This window comes from Hippopotamus amphibius, chromosome 11 (genome assembly GCF_030028045.1).
Source record: "Hippopotamus amphibius kiboko isolate mHipAmp2 chromosome 11, mHipAmp2.hap2, whole genome shotgun sequence".
In the NCBI taxonomy this organism is placed as follows: Eukaryota; Metazoa; Chordata; class Mammalia; order Artiodactyla; family Hippopotamidae; genus Hippopotamus; species Hippopotamus amphibius.
Genome location: NC_080196.1, coordinates 20,771,095 through 20,784,112, shown reverse-complemented (window position 1 = coordinate 20,784,112; position 13,018 = coordinate 20,771,095). Strand labels below are relative to the sequence as shown.

Below are 13,018 nucleotides of genomic sequence, written 5' to 3'. Positions count from 1 at the left end.
CTATCCTATGCTGTGGATATGTCAGTCCTCAGGACCTGCCTCAGTAACAACAGAAAAATACCTTAAGGCTGGACAAGCCGTGAGTTTCCGTAGTGTAGTGGTCATCACGCTCGCCTAACACGCGAGAGGTCCTCGGCTCGATACCGAGCGGAAACAACTGGTGCTCTTTTGCCTTCCATCATGTGGGGAAAATCAGGTCACCACCTCCCCTGAAAGGAACCAGTGATCATCCCCCTCCTGTTGGTTTGTCCTTTTCCTTTCGCTCCTAAGAAACAGAGAATCGTCCAAAGACTGTCCTGCTGCATTAGCCAGCTCTTCTGGGTGAGTCCTCCCAACTGGGATGTTTTCTTTCCCTTCCATCTCGGAAAATCTGGAACATGAAATTTTGAGGCGCCAAGCTTTTCCCATGGCTACTCCCCCCACCCCCTTTGCCTTAGAAGGGGAGTAGGTACCAGCCATGCTCTTGGTTCTGGGCATCTTGGAGAAGGTGGGCATTTAGGAGAGTCTGAGGTTCAAGTGAATAATGAAGATGGTCTGCTGAAAACCTGGGGAAAGGACGTGTTCAGGGTGGGGGATTAGCTCAAGTGGTAGAGCGCTCGCTTAGCATGTGAGAGGTAGTGGGATCGATGCCCACATCCTCCAGCTTTTACCCTTCCAGCGGAGCATCTCTGGCTGATAACGGCAAATCCTCCAACCTGGAGAAACAAAGGAGAGAATTAGACACTTTGGATCCCTCTCTGGGCAAGGACAAAACAGGAAGCCCTGGCTTTCCTGGCCTTTGGAATGTACATCTCTCATTAATGAGACATTTAGCAGATAAAAAAAATCGACCATCACATTGAAAAAATACACAACCCCATGCACCGGTGGATCAAATTGACCTTATAAAGCACAATCACACTGAGCTTCTACCAAAGAATTGAGACAAAAGCAAGATCATATGCAAATTTAAGAAATCAAGAACAGTCAGAGTGAAGCAGAGGGACATTATGAAAACAGATGTTGTAAAAAAGCTTTATTTAGCTGTAAATGCCAAGGAGACTGAAAGCAGTGAAACCAGAAGACCATCATTCCTTGTCCACACTTATGCCTCCAGCTCCAGAGTTCTGGGTGGTCCGATTCCTCCTGAATCACCTGAGCCTACTGCCCCGGCCCAGAACAGCTCCCCAGTGAGTATGTACTCACATGAATGGAAAGGAAGGGACAGATTCAACAATCCCCTTCAGTATTTGACAAGACAGTGGGTGTGGGTTTTGAAGGAAGAGAATGAACCTAAGGTGACTTGGAAGTCTAAGCCCAAAAGGCCAGCACAGAGGTGGCTGGGAATTAGAGAGAGTGTGGATGAATGAGCTCCTGTGAAGAAGGACAGACAGTGAGATCATGAGCTAGAGCAGAAAAAAGGATCACCATTTGGAACCTACAAATCTGTTGCTCAATTCCTGCTTTGCTGCTTAGCAGCTCTGGGACCTTAGAAACATTATTTTACTTCTCTGAGCCTCCACTATCTGAAAAATGCAAATCATGACACATACGTTTGTTGCCGAAATGGAACTGGAATATATGAAATCACCTCCGTAAATCTCCTAGTTTCATCATAAGGCTGCAACACACAAGGAGGTTTTCTACTCAGTTCAGTTTGTGTTTTTGGTAAGGAGGATGTCTTCAGTCAGGTCGAGCCGAGTGGAGATGTAGAGTGAAACAGAGAAGTGTGGACTGTAGACAAATGTGAGGACTCAGTCAGTCAGAGAAGTAACATTAACTGGACACCTCCTAAGTTTCTTTTGCACGTAACGTGCCAAGGGAAGTAGAAGACGGACTGAGATCTCTGAAGGTGGGAAGAGGCAGATTACTGAAACACAAAAAGGAAAAACAGCAGCAAAAGACCAGTACAACTCTGGGGTACTGCAGGCCAGAGTGTCCATCCACTTGCTGGGGGTCTACTGGACAGGGGTGGACTCCAGCATTCCTGGATGTGGACCTCTTCAGGTGCAGCCTTGGTTTAAATGGAATGATTTACAGGTAGCATTGATTATATTCTTCAATAGCTGGAAACCAATGGACAAGCCTGGAAAATAATGTTTCATATTTTACTTTCCGTGCCAGATGTGCCAGGCACTGGCCCTCTTAGCGCAGTGGGCAGCGCGTCAGTCTCATAATCTGAAGGTCCTGAGTTTGAGCCTCAGAGAGGGCAGGTGCTCTGTATGTTTTAGTATCAGCGACACATACCTCCTGTGTTGGGGTCGTTGCTAAGATAGCCTTCTTCAGGCCTCAGAGACACAAACAGGCCTGGGACGGACCTGTGTCCTTGCCTGCACTGTGTGCTTCTTCCACACCTAACAATGGCTGCCAGCAAGGCACACGGTGCTTAGGCGAAGAAAGGGAATTTCCTGAGCCCTGGGGCCCTGGCCAGTCCCCCGGGGGTCTAGAAAAACTTGTGCCTCACATGGGGAAACCAACAGCAGTGGTAACGTCCATCCAGAGCTGCATTTTTGCATGCAAACTGATGAGAGCAGTTTGCGGGCTGGAATTATAAGCAGAAGCCCCCAGAACTCCTATCGCAAGTCTCACCCGCGGAGTCCACGCAATGCCCGGGACCCTTCCTACCTGGGGCTCCAGATGGCTGTCCCTCGGGACTTTCCAGCGCTGCGTGCATCTGGATGGAGGTGCTTCCCCAATTCAGGGGTATAGCAACCTCGGGCTTTACTCGTCTTCCTTAGTATTCTGTAATCTTTGTGAATTCCATGGACTCTCTCAAGTCTTGTTTAGTGAAGTTCAGAGGGGTTATTTTGCCAGTGAATGCTTCGACCCTTGAAACCAAAAGGAGGGCTTTCAGCAAAACACTCCTGTTACTGGACTCCTCTTTATTCATTCAAGAGTGAATAAAACCCCCAAATTCCCTTCGGCATGGAGCCACACCCCAGTCGGTAGGAGCGGGAGAAACAGACAAGAGGCAAGTGAGAAAAGTGCATCACGAGCAGGGAAGGAGATGTGTGCTGAGGGGCACTCACTGGGCAGTGAAGGGGGTCGGGAGGGTGGAGGCGGCAAGGCCACCTTTCTGCAGGAGAGTCCGGAAAGTTATCGCTTTGAAGATGCCTTCTAGTCTCTCCTTTGCCACTTGCTGACATCCTTGTGCCCGAAGGTTTTCTAACGCAGCTCAGGTTCAGTCTTCAAGCAATGCTCCCTGCCCTCGGTCTATACACAAGGAAGGAAAAGCAGAAAAAAGCTGTGGAGGAGTGAGCACGAGGTACTAGACTGTGTTGGCCTTTCCATCTCAATACTCATGGTTTTTGGCTAGTGGGAGGGTGGACCTCCCACCCCTGTTTTCTGAACAGAGAGATGCTGGTGCAAAGAAGGCCTTTCCACTCGTGTGTAATTGAATTTTATGGGGCAGTTGGCCTGAGGAAAGAAAGAAGGCTGTTGAGGGACACCTAGAGAGACAGGCATACAACACAATTTGTGGGCCTGAGGTCTGAGTAGCCTGGGTCTGCAAGAGAATCAGAAAGACATAGGCATTCAAAAAAAAAAAAAAAAAAAAAAAAGCTTGATTGTGGAACCAGGGAAATTCTTGGGAACACTCATGAAAGAAGAACAAGAGTAGGATCTTTGGGTAGTTCTTCCTTAAGGAGGGTCCTTACTCATCTGTCCCAAGCCAAACATCACAGTACCTGTGATGACAGTCCAAACCAGCACCTTTAGAAGTATCTCCGAAGGATGAAACCACCAGATGGTATTTAATTTCCACACAAGCAACCCAAGAGATACTTTTTCCTCTTTGCACAGGCAGCTTAAATATGGTTTAAGAGGGGGGGCAGGGGGGAATCCCAGCAGGGAATGCAGGAAACCTTTATCGACGTGAGTGATCAGATCCTGATGAGGGCCAAAAACCTTGAGACGAGGGCATCGTGATTGTGTCCTGCTGATCCGTGTACAGCTCTTGCACTTTGTTTTTCCCTGAACGACTTCCCTCTCCCTCATCTTGAACTTAAGCTTATTCAGACACAAAGAAGTTTATGGGTGACGTTCTTAGAGACTCTGTGAATGGGTGGGTCTTCAGCAAACCCACCATTTGGTTGGGTCAGTGGCACACAGTCTTGAAATAAGATAGAAGTTGTGTTCCATTTTGACCCTCTTGTGGGAATTGGGAGACCCGGCTGTCTGGGCTAGTTTCCCAGTTGCCCACAGAGGGCCTTTCTTCACCTCTCAGCTCCTGACTAAGATATTTCCTCCTTTTGAATCGAACCTAGTAAGGTGCTTCTAGGCCCTCAGTCCCTGAATTAAGGATTACTTTACAGGGTCTCCTTGGTGGCCCAGTGCTTAAGAACCCACCTTGGAATGCGGGGGACAACAGTTCCATCCCTCTAGTCCAGGAACTAAAATCTCACGTGCTGCAGGGCAACTGATCCCCTGCGCCCGTGTTCGTGTTTGAGGAAGTGTCCGATGAAGTTGCTCGTTGTCAATTTCCTGTCTCTGCTCTAGAATTTAAGGATCTTTAGGCTCAAACCACTGCTTTGCCCTCACTGTGTCCTCAGTGCCTGGAGTTAAGGCATACATAGGGCTTCTGCTTGAAATGGAAGTGATAGGTACATGGAGCTAATAGGCAGACCAAATACAATTACTAGCTTTAAAAACGATTTTGTTAACTTCCAAAATGTTAGTCTCTGCATCTGTCCATTCATTTTGCTCTTTCTTTGTGCCTTACTTGTTGTTTTGAGTTTTGTTGCTGAATGGCAGTTTATTGACAGTGTAAAATTTTAGTTTCTCCCAGACAGACTCTTCGACGTTCTAATTCGTGAAAAGATGTAAGGGACCACAGATGTTTAGGACTTCTGTTATAAAACAGCCACGACTCATAACACTTTGAAGTTGGGTGAAAACGAGAATCCAATTTAAAGCCCGTTTCCTTTTGCCTGTATTTCTTCTAACCATTTTCTTCTACGTGGGTTCTTAACTTCCACTTTCTTTCTCTCTTCAACAGTGAAGCCCAAAGATGTTCCCTCATCTCTTCTTCTAGGTGTTGGCATGAAGAGAACTGGAGGATTTGGAGGCTCGCGGGGATTCTAATAGCAGGTAGAGGACAAAGCTTTGACATCAACGCCGCTTAGAAGCTGGAGGGAGGAAGAGTAGACCTTGGTCATGTTGGGAATGATGACAATGCAGACAGTGTAGCAGCCTTTTCCGGATAATCGAGTATCTTGAAAACAGTTTATTCTTCACGGGACCAGTGACAAAATGGTGACATATGTGATTATACTTTGTAGGATCCCAACTATTTCTCCGTGGTTTTCTTGTAGGGAGTGGGGACTTGGAATACAGGCGACGAAAGATTAAAAAGGAATGAAATAAATCCTCTTTCAGAACCACGTGCTAGAAATTGTACTACAATTGTACTAATTTGTGCAAGTTGCTTGATGTAGGGTTGAAGCTACCCCATGCCTCTCTGCCTTTCTCCATTCTACCTTTATGGGGGATGGGTTCTGTGCCCCACAGGGTGCTGGGCTGGAGAGGCCGCAAGACTCATGCTACTGCTAATCTCAGGAGCTAAAAGAAGAAACCTCAGTCTCTTCATAGCTTATAATTTCGTTTTCATTCTCTTTCATTCTGGTTTCCGAAACTTTTTGTAAAATGTAACCTTGATTACGTAAGCCTTGTGCCTGAATTTTTATCAAAGGATCTTAAACCGCCACAGTTTTCTCCCCAATGTACCTTCATGCGTGCAGGCTTTACACTCACTCTTTCTCTCCATATCTATTTTACACACACACACACACACACACACAATCACTGCCACTGAATGGGTGTATATCTGAACACAGGAATTTCTACCTCCATGCCTGTTCCTTCCACCCTGCTCATTCTTCATCTTCATCCCTCAATGTGCATATTTTTTTCCTTCACTGTGATATGCTCTCATGTCTTGTTTCCGATGGCTCTTGTCTGCAATATTATTTATGTTTCATTGTTCTGTCCTATGCTGTGGATATGTCAGTCCTCAGGGACTGCCTCAGTAACAACGGAAAAATACCTTAAGGTTGGACAAGCCGTGAGTTTCCGTAGTGTAGTGGTCATCACGCTCGCCTAACACGCGAGAGGTCCTCGGTTCGATACCGAGCGGAAACAACTGGTGCTCTTTTGCCTTCCATCATGTGGGGAAAATCAGGTCACCGCCTCCCCTGAAAGGAACCAGTGATCATCCCCCTCCTGTTGGTTTGTCCTTTTCCTTTCGCTCCTAAGAAACAGAGAATCATCCAAAGACTGTCTTGTTGCGTTAGCCAGCTCTTCTGGGTGAGTCCTCCCAACTGGGATGTTTTCTTTCCCTTCCATCTCGGAAAATCTGGAACATGAAATTTTGAGGCGCCAAGCTTTTCCCATGGCTACTCCCCCCACCCCCTTTGCCTTAGAAGGGGAGTAGGTAGCAGCCATGCTCTTGGTTCTGGGCATCTTGGAGAAGGTGGGCATTTAGGAGAGTCTGAGGTTCAAGTGAATAATGAAGATGGTCCGCTGAAAACCTGGGGAAAGGACGCGTTCAGGGTGGGGGATTAGCTCAAGTGGTAGAGCGCTCGCTTAGCATGTGAGAGGTAGTGGGATCGATGCCCACATCCTCCAGCTTTTACCCTTTCAGCGGAGCATCTCTGGCCGATAATGGCAAATCCTCCAACCTGGAGAAACAAAGGAGAGAATTAGACACTTTGGATCCCTCTCTGGGCAAGGACAAAACAGGACAGCCCTGGCTTTCCTGGCCTTTGGAATGTACATCTCTCATTAATGAGACATTTAGCAGATAAAAAAAATCAACAATCACATTGAAAAAATACACAACCCCATGCACCGGTGGATCAAATGGACCTTATAAAGCACAATCACACTGAGCTTCTACCAAAGAATTGAGACAAAAGCAAGATCATATGCAAATTTAAGAAATCAGGAACAGTCAGAGTGAAGCAGAGGGACATTATGAAAACAGATGTTGTAAAAAAGCTTTATTTAGCTGTAAATGCCAAGGAGACTGAAAACAGTGAAACCAGAAGACCATCATTCCTTGTCCACACTTATGCCTCCAGCTCCAGAGTTCTGGGTGGTCCGATTCCTCCTGAATCACCTGAGCCTACTGCCCCGGCCCAGAACAGCTCCCCAGTGAGTATGTACTCACATGAATGGAAAGGAAGGGACAGATTCAACAATCCCCTTCAGTATTTGACAAGACAGTGGGTGTGGGTTTTGAAGGAAGAGAATGAACCGAAGGTGACTTGGAAGTCTAAGCCCAAAAGGCCAGCACAGAGGTGGCTGGGAATTAGAGAGAGTGTGGATGAATGAGCTCCTGTGAAGAAGGACAGACAGTGAGATCATGAGCTAGAGCAGAAAAAAGGATCACCATTTGGAACCTACAAATCTGTTGCTCAATTCCTGCTTTGCTGCTTAGCAGCTCTGGGACCTTAGAAACATTATTTTACTTCTCTGAGCCTCCACTATCTGAAAAATGCAAATCATGACACATACGTTTGTTGCCGAAATGGAACTGGAATATATGAAATCACCTCCGTAAATCTCCTAGTTTCATCATAAGGCTGCAACACACAAGGAGGTTTTCTACTCAGTTCAGTTTGTGTTTTTGGTAAGGAGGATGTCTTCAGTCAGGTCGAGCCGAGTGGAGATGTAGAGTGAAACAGAGAAGTGTGGACTGTAGACAAATGTGAGGACTCAGTCAGTCAGAGAAGTAACATTAACTGGACACCTCCTAAGTTTCTTTTGCACGTAACGTGCCAAGGGAAGTAGAAGACGGACTGAGATCTCTGAAGGTGGGAAGAGGCAGATTACTGAAACACAAAAAGGAAAAACAGCAGCAAAAGACCAGTACAACTCTGGGGTACTGCAGGCCAGAGTGTCCATCCACTTGCTGGGGGTCTACTGGACAGGGGTGGACTCCAGCATTCCTGGATGCGGACCTCTTCAGGCACAGCCTTGGTTTAAATGGAATGATTTACAGGTAGCATTGATTATATTCTTCAATAGCTGGAAACCAATGGACAAGCCTGGAAAATAATGTTTCATATTTTACTTTCCGTGCCAGATGTGCCAGGCACTTGCCCTCTTAGCGCAGTGGGCAGCGCGTCAGTCTCATAATCTGAAGGTCCTGAGTTCGAGCCTCAGAGAGGGCAGGTGTTCTGTATGTTTTAGTATCAGCAACACATACCTCCTGTGTTGGGGTCGTTGCTAAGATAGCCTTCTTCAGGCCTCAGAGACACAAACAGGCCTGGGACGGACCTGTGTCCTTGCCTGCACTGTGTGCTTCTTCCACACCTAACAATTGCTGCCAGCAAGGCACACGGTGCTTAGGAGAAGAAAGGGAATTTCCTGAGCCCTGGGGCCCTGGCCAGTCCCCCGGGGGTCTAGAAAAACTTGTGCCTCACATGGGGAAACCAACAGCAGTGGTAACGTCCATCCAGAGCTGCATTTTTGCATGCAAACTGATGAGAGCAGTTTGCGGGCTGGAATTATAAGCAGAAGCCCCCAGAACTCCTATCGCAAGTCTCACCCGCGGAGTCCACGCAATGCCCGGGACCCTTCCTACCTGGGGCTCCAGATGGCTGTCCCTCGGGACTTTCCAGCGCTGCGTGCATCTGGATGGAGGTGCTTCCCCAATTCAGGGGTATAGCAACCTCGGGCTTTACTCGTCTTCCTTAGTATTCTGTAATCTTTGTGAATTCCATGGACTCTCTCAAGTCTTGTTCAGTGAAGTTCAGAGGGGTTATTTTGCCAGTGAATGCTTCGACCCTTGAAACCAAAAGGAGGGCTTTCAGCAAAACACTCCTGTTACTGGACTCCTCTTTATTCATTCAAGAGTGAATAAAACCCCCAAATTCCCTTCGGCATGGAGCCACACCCCAGTCGATAGGAGCGGGAGAAACAGACAAGAGGCAAGTGAGAAAAGTGCATCACGAGCAGGGAAGGAGATGTGTGCTGAGGGGCACTCACTGGGCAGTGAAGGGGGTCGGGAGGGTGGAGGCGGCAAGGCCACCTTTCTGCAGGAGAGTCCGGAAAGTTATCGCTTTGAAGATGCCTTCTAGTCTCTCCTTTGCCACTTGCTGACATCCTTGTGCCCGAAGGTTTTCTAACGCAGCTCAGGTTCAGTCTTCAAGCAATGCTCCCTGTCCTCGGTCTATACACAAGGAAGGAAAAGCAGAAAAAAGCTGTGGAGGAGTGAGCACGAGGTACTAGACTGTGTTGGCCTTTCCATCTCAATACTCACGGTTTTTGGCTAGTGGGAGGGTGGACCTCCCACCCCTGTTTTCTGAACAGAGAGATGCTGCTGCAAAGAAGGCCTTTCCACTCGTGTGTAATTGAATTTTATGGGGCAGTTGGCCCGAGGAAAGAAAGAAGGCTGTTGAGGGACACCTAGAGAGACAGGCATACAACACAATTTGTGGGCCTGAGGTCTGAGTAGCCTGGGTCTGCGAGAGAACCAGAAAGACATAGACATTCAAAAAAAAAAAAGCTTGATTGTGGAACCAGGGAAATTCTTGGGAACACTCATGAAAGAAGAACAAGAGTAGGATCTTTGGGTAGTTCTTCCTTAAGGAGGGTCCTTACTCATCTGTCCCAAGCCAAACATCACAGTACCTGTGATGACAGTCCAAACCAGCACCTTTAGAAGTATCTCCGAAGGATGAAACCACCAGATGGTATTTAATTTCCACACAAGCAACCCAAGAGATACTTTTTCCTCTTTGCACAGGCAGCTTAAATATGGTTTAAGAGGGGGGGCAGGGGGGAATCCCAGCAGGGAATGCAGGAAACCTTTATCGATGTGAGTGATCAGATCCTGATGAGGGCCAAAAACCTTGAGACGAGGGCATCGTGATTGTGTCCTGCTGATCCGTGTACAGCTCTTGCACTTTGTTTTTCCCTGAAAGACTTCCCTCTCCCTCATCTTGAACTTAAGCTTATTCAGACACAAAGAAGTTTATGGGTGACGTTCTTAGAGACTCTGTGAATGGGTGGGTCTTCAGCAAACCCACCATTTGGTTGGGTCAGTGGCACACAGTCTTGAAATAAGATAGAAGCTGTGTTCCATTTTGACCCTCTTGTGGGAATTTGGAGACCCGGCTCTCTGGGCTAGTTTCCCAGTTGCCCACAGAGGGCCTTTCTTCACCTCTCAGCTCCTGACTAAGATATTTCCTCCTTTTGAATCGAACCTAGTAAGGTGCTTCTAGGCCCTCAGTCCCTGAATTAAGGATTACTTTACAGGGTCTCCTTGGTGGCCCAGTGCTTAAGAACCCACCTTGGAATGCGGGGGACAACAGTTCCATCCCTCTAGTCCAGGAACTAAAATCTCACGTGCTGCAGGGCAACTGATCCCCTGCGCCCGTGTTCGTGTTTGAGGAAGTGTCCGATGAAGTTGCTCGTTGTCAATTTCCTGTCTCTGCTCTAGAATTTAAGGATCTTTAGGCTCAAACCACTGCTTTGCCCTCACTGTGTCCTCAGTGCCTGGAGTTAAGGCATACATAGGGCTTCTGCTTGAAATGGAAGTGATAGGTACATGGAGCTAATAGGCAGACCAAATACAATTACTAGCTTTAAAAATGATTTTGTTAACTTCCAAACTGTTAGTCTCTGCATCTGTCCATTCATTTTGCCCTTTCTTTTTGCCTTACTTGTTTTGAATTTTATTGACGAATTTATAGTGTATAATTTTAATTTTTCCCAGCCAGAATTGTCTACTTTCTAATTCGTGGAAAAATGTAAGGGACCACGGATGTTTAGGACTTCTGTTATAAAACAGCCACGACTCCTAACACTTTGAAGTTGGGTGAAAACGAGAATCCAATTTAAAGCCCGTTTCCTTTTGCCTGTATTTCTTCTAACCATTTTCTTCTACGTGGGTTCTTAACTTCCACTTTCTTTCTCTCTTCAACAGTGAAGCCCAAAGATGTTCCCTCATCTCTTCTTCTAGGTGTTGGCATGAAGAGAACTGGAGGATTTGGAGGCTTGCGGGGATTCTAATAGCAGGTAGAGGACAAAGCTTTGACATCAACGCCGCTTAGAAGCTGGAGGGAGGAAGAGTAGACCTTGGTCATGTTGGGAATGATGACAATGCAGACAGTGTAGCAGCCTTTTCCGGATAATCGAGTATCTTGAAAACAGTTTATTCTTCACGGGACCAGTGACAAAATGGTGACATATGTGATTATACCTTGTAGGATCCCAACTATTTCTCCGTGGGTTTCTTGTAGGGAGTGGGGACTTGGAATACAGGCGACGAAAGATTAAAAAGGAATGAAATAAAGCCTCTTTCAGAACCACGTGCTAGAAATTGTACTACAGTTGTACTAATTTGTGCAAGTTGCTTGATGTAGCCTTGCAGCTACCCCATGCCTCTCTGCCTTTCTCCATTCTACCTTTATGGGGGACGGGTTCTGTGCCCCACAGGGTGCTGGGCTGGAGAGGCCGCAAGACTCATGCTACTGCTAATCTCAGGAGCTAAAAGAAGAAACCTCAGTCTCTTCATAGCTTATACTTTCTTTTTCATTCTCTTTCATTCTGGTTTCCGAAACTTTTTGCAAAATGTAACCTTGATTACATAAGCCTTGTGCCTGAATTTTTATCAAAGGATCTTAAACCGCCACAGTTTTCTCCCCAATGTACCTTCATGCGTGCAGGCTTTACACTCACTCTTTCTCTCCGTATCTATTTTACACACACACACACACACACACACACACACACACAATCACTGCCACTGAATGGGTGTATATCTGAACACAGGAATTTCTACCTCCATGCCTGTTCCTTCCACCCTGCTCATTCTTCATCTTCAGCCCTCAATGTGCATATTTTTTTCCTTCACTGTGATATGCTCTCGTGTCTTGTTTCCGATGGCTCTTGTCTGCAATATTATTTATGTTTCATTGTTCTATCCTATGCTGTGGATATGTCAGTCCTCAGGACCTGCCTCAGTAACAACGGAAAAATACCTTAAGGTTGGACAAGCCGTGAGTTTCCGTAGTGTAGTGGTCATCACGCTCGCCTAACACGCGAGAGGTCCTCGGTTCGATACCGAGCGGAAACAACTGGTGCTCTTTTGCCTTCCATCATGTGGGGAAAATCAGGTCACCGCCTCCCCTGAAAGGAACCAGTGATCATCCCCCTCCTGTTGGTTTGTCCTTTTCCTTTCGCTCCTAAGAAACAGAGAATCATCCAAAGACTGTCTTGTTGCGTTAGCCAGCTCTTCTGGGTGAGTCCTCCCAACTGGGATGTTTTCTTTCCCTTCCATCTCGGAAAATCTGGAACATGAAATTTTGAGGCGCCAAGCTTTTCCCATGGCTACTCCCCCCACCCCCTTTGCCTTAGAAGGGGAGTAGGTAGCAGCCATGCTCTTGGTTCTGGGCATCTTGGAGAAGGTGGGCATTTAGGAGAGTCTGAGGTTCAAGTGAATAATGAAGATGGTCCGCTGAAAACCTGGGGAAAGGACGCGTTCAGGGTGGGGGATTAGCTCAAGTGGTAGAGCGCTCGCTTAGCATGTGAGAGGTAGTGGGATCGATGCCCACATCCTCCAGCTTTTACCCTTTCAGCGGAGCATCTCTGGCCGATAATGGCAAATCCTCCAACCTGGAGAAACAAAGGAGAGAATTAGACACTTTGGATCCCTCTCTGGGCAAGGACAAAACAGGACAGCCCTGGCTTTCCTGGCCTTTGGAATGTACATCTCTCATTAATGAGACATTTAGCAGATAAAAAAAATCAACAATCACATTGAAAAAATACACAACCCCATGCACCGGTGGATCAAATGGACCTTATAAAGCACAATCACACTGAGCTTCTACCAAAGAATTGAGACAAAAGCAAGATCATATGCAAATTTAAGAAATCAGGAACAGTCAGAGTGAAGCAGAGGGACATTATGAAAACAGATGTTGTAAAAAAGCTTTATTTAGCTGTAAATGCCAAGGAGACTGAAAACAGTGAAACCAGAAGACCATCATTCCTTGTCCACACTTATGCCTCCAGCTCCAGAGTTCTG

General features: G+C 46.8%; 8 non-coding genes across 8 annotated transcripts; all 8 read left to right on the top strand.

Annotated features, from left to right (window-relative positions):
• Positions 1 to 83: 83 nt before the first annotated feature.
• TRNAV-AAC (transfer RNA valine (anticodon AAC)) lies at positions 84 to 156 on the top strand. The gene has a single exon. It is a non-coding gene; the product is annotated as a tRNA-Val (tRNA).
• A 413-nt stretch (positions 157 to 569) lies between these two features.
• Positions 570 to 642, top strand: TRNAA-AGC (transfer RNA alanine (anticodon AGC)). Its single transcript has one exon. It is a non-coding gene; the product is annotated as a tRNA-Ala (tRNA).
• Positions 643 to 2,118: 1,476 nt separating this feature from the next.
• Positions 2,119 to 2,191, top strand: TRNAM-CAU (transfer RNA methionine (anticodon CAU)). The gene has a single exon. It is a non-coding gene; the product is annotated as a tRNA-Met (tRNA).
• Positions 2,192 to 6,044: 3,853 nt separating this feature from the next.
• Positions 6,045 to 6,117, top strand: TRNAV-AAC (transfer RNA valine (anticodon AAC)). The gene has a single exon. It is a non-coding gene; the product is annotated as a tRNA-Val (tRNA).
• A 413-nt stretch (positions 6,118 to 6,530) lies between these two features.
• On the top strand, positions 6,531 to 6,603 carry TRNAA-AGC (transfer RNA alanine (anticodon AGC)). The gene has a single exon. It is a non-coding gene; the product is annotated as a tRNA-Ala (tRNA).
• A 1,477-nt stretch (positions 6,604 to 8,080) lies between these two features.
• TRNAM-CAU (transfer RNA methionine (anticodon CAU)) lies at positions 8,081 to 8,153 on the top strand. Its single transcript has one exon. It is a non-coding gene; the product is annotated as a tRNA-Met (tRNA).
• Positions 8,154 to 11,991: 3,838 nt separating this feature from the next.
• TRNAV-AAC (transfer RNA valine (anticodon AAC)) lies at positions 11,992 to 12,064 on the top strand. Its single transcript has one exon. It is a non-coding gene; the product is annotated as a tRNA-Val (tRNA).
• Positions 12,065 to 12,477: 413 nt separating this feature from the next.
• On the top strand, positions 12,478 to 12,550 carry TRNAA-AGC (transfer RNA alanine (anticodon AGC)). Its single transcript has one exon. It is a non-coding gene; the product is annotated as a tRNA-Ala (tRNA).
• The last annotated feature ends 468 nt before the right edge of the window (positions 12,551 to 13,018 follow it).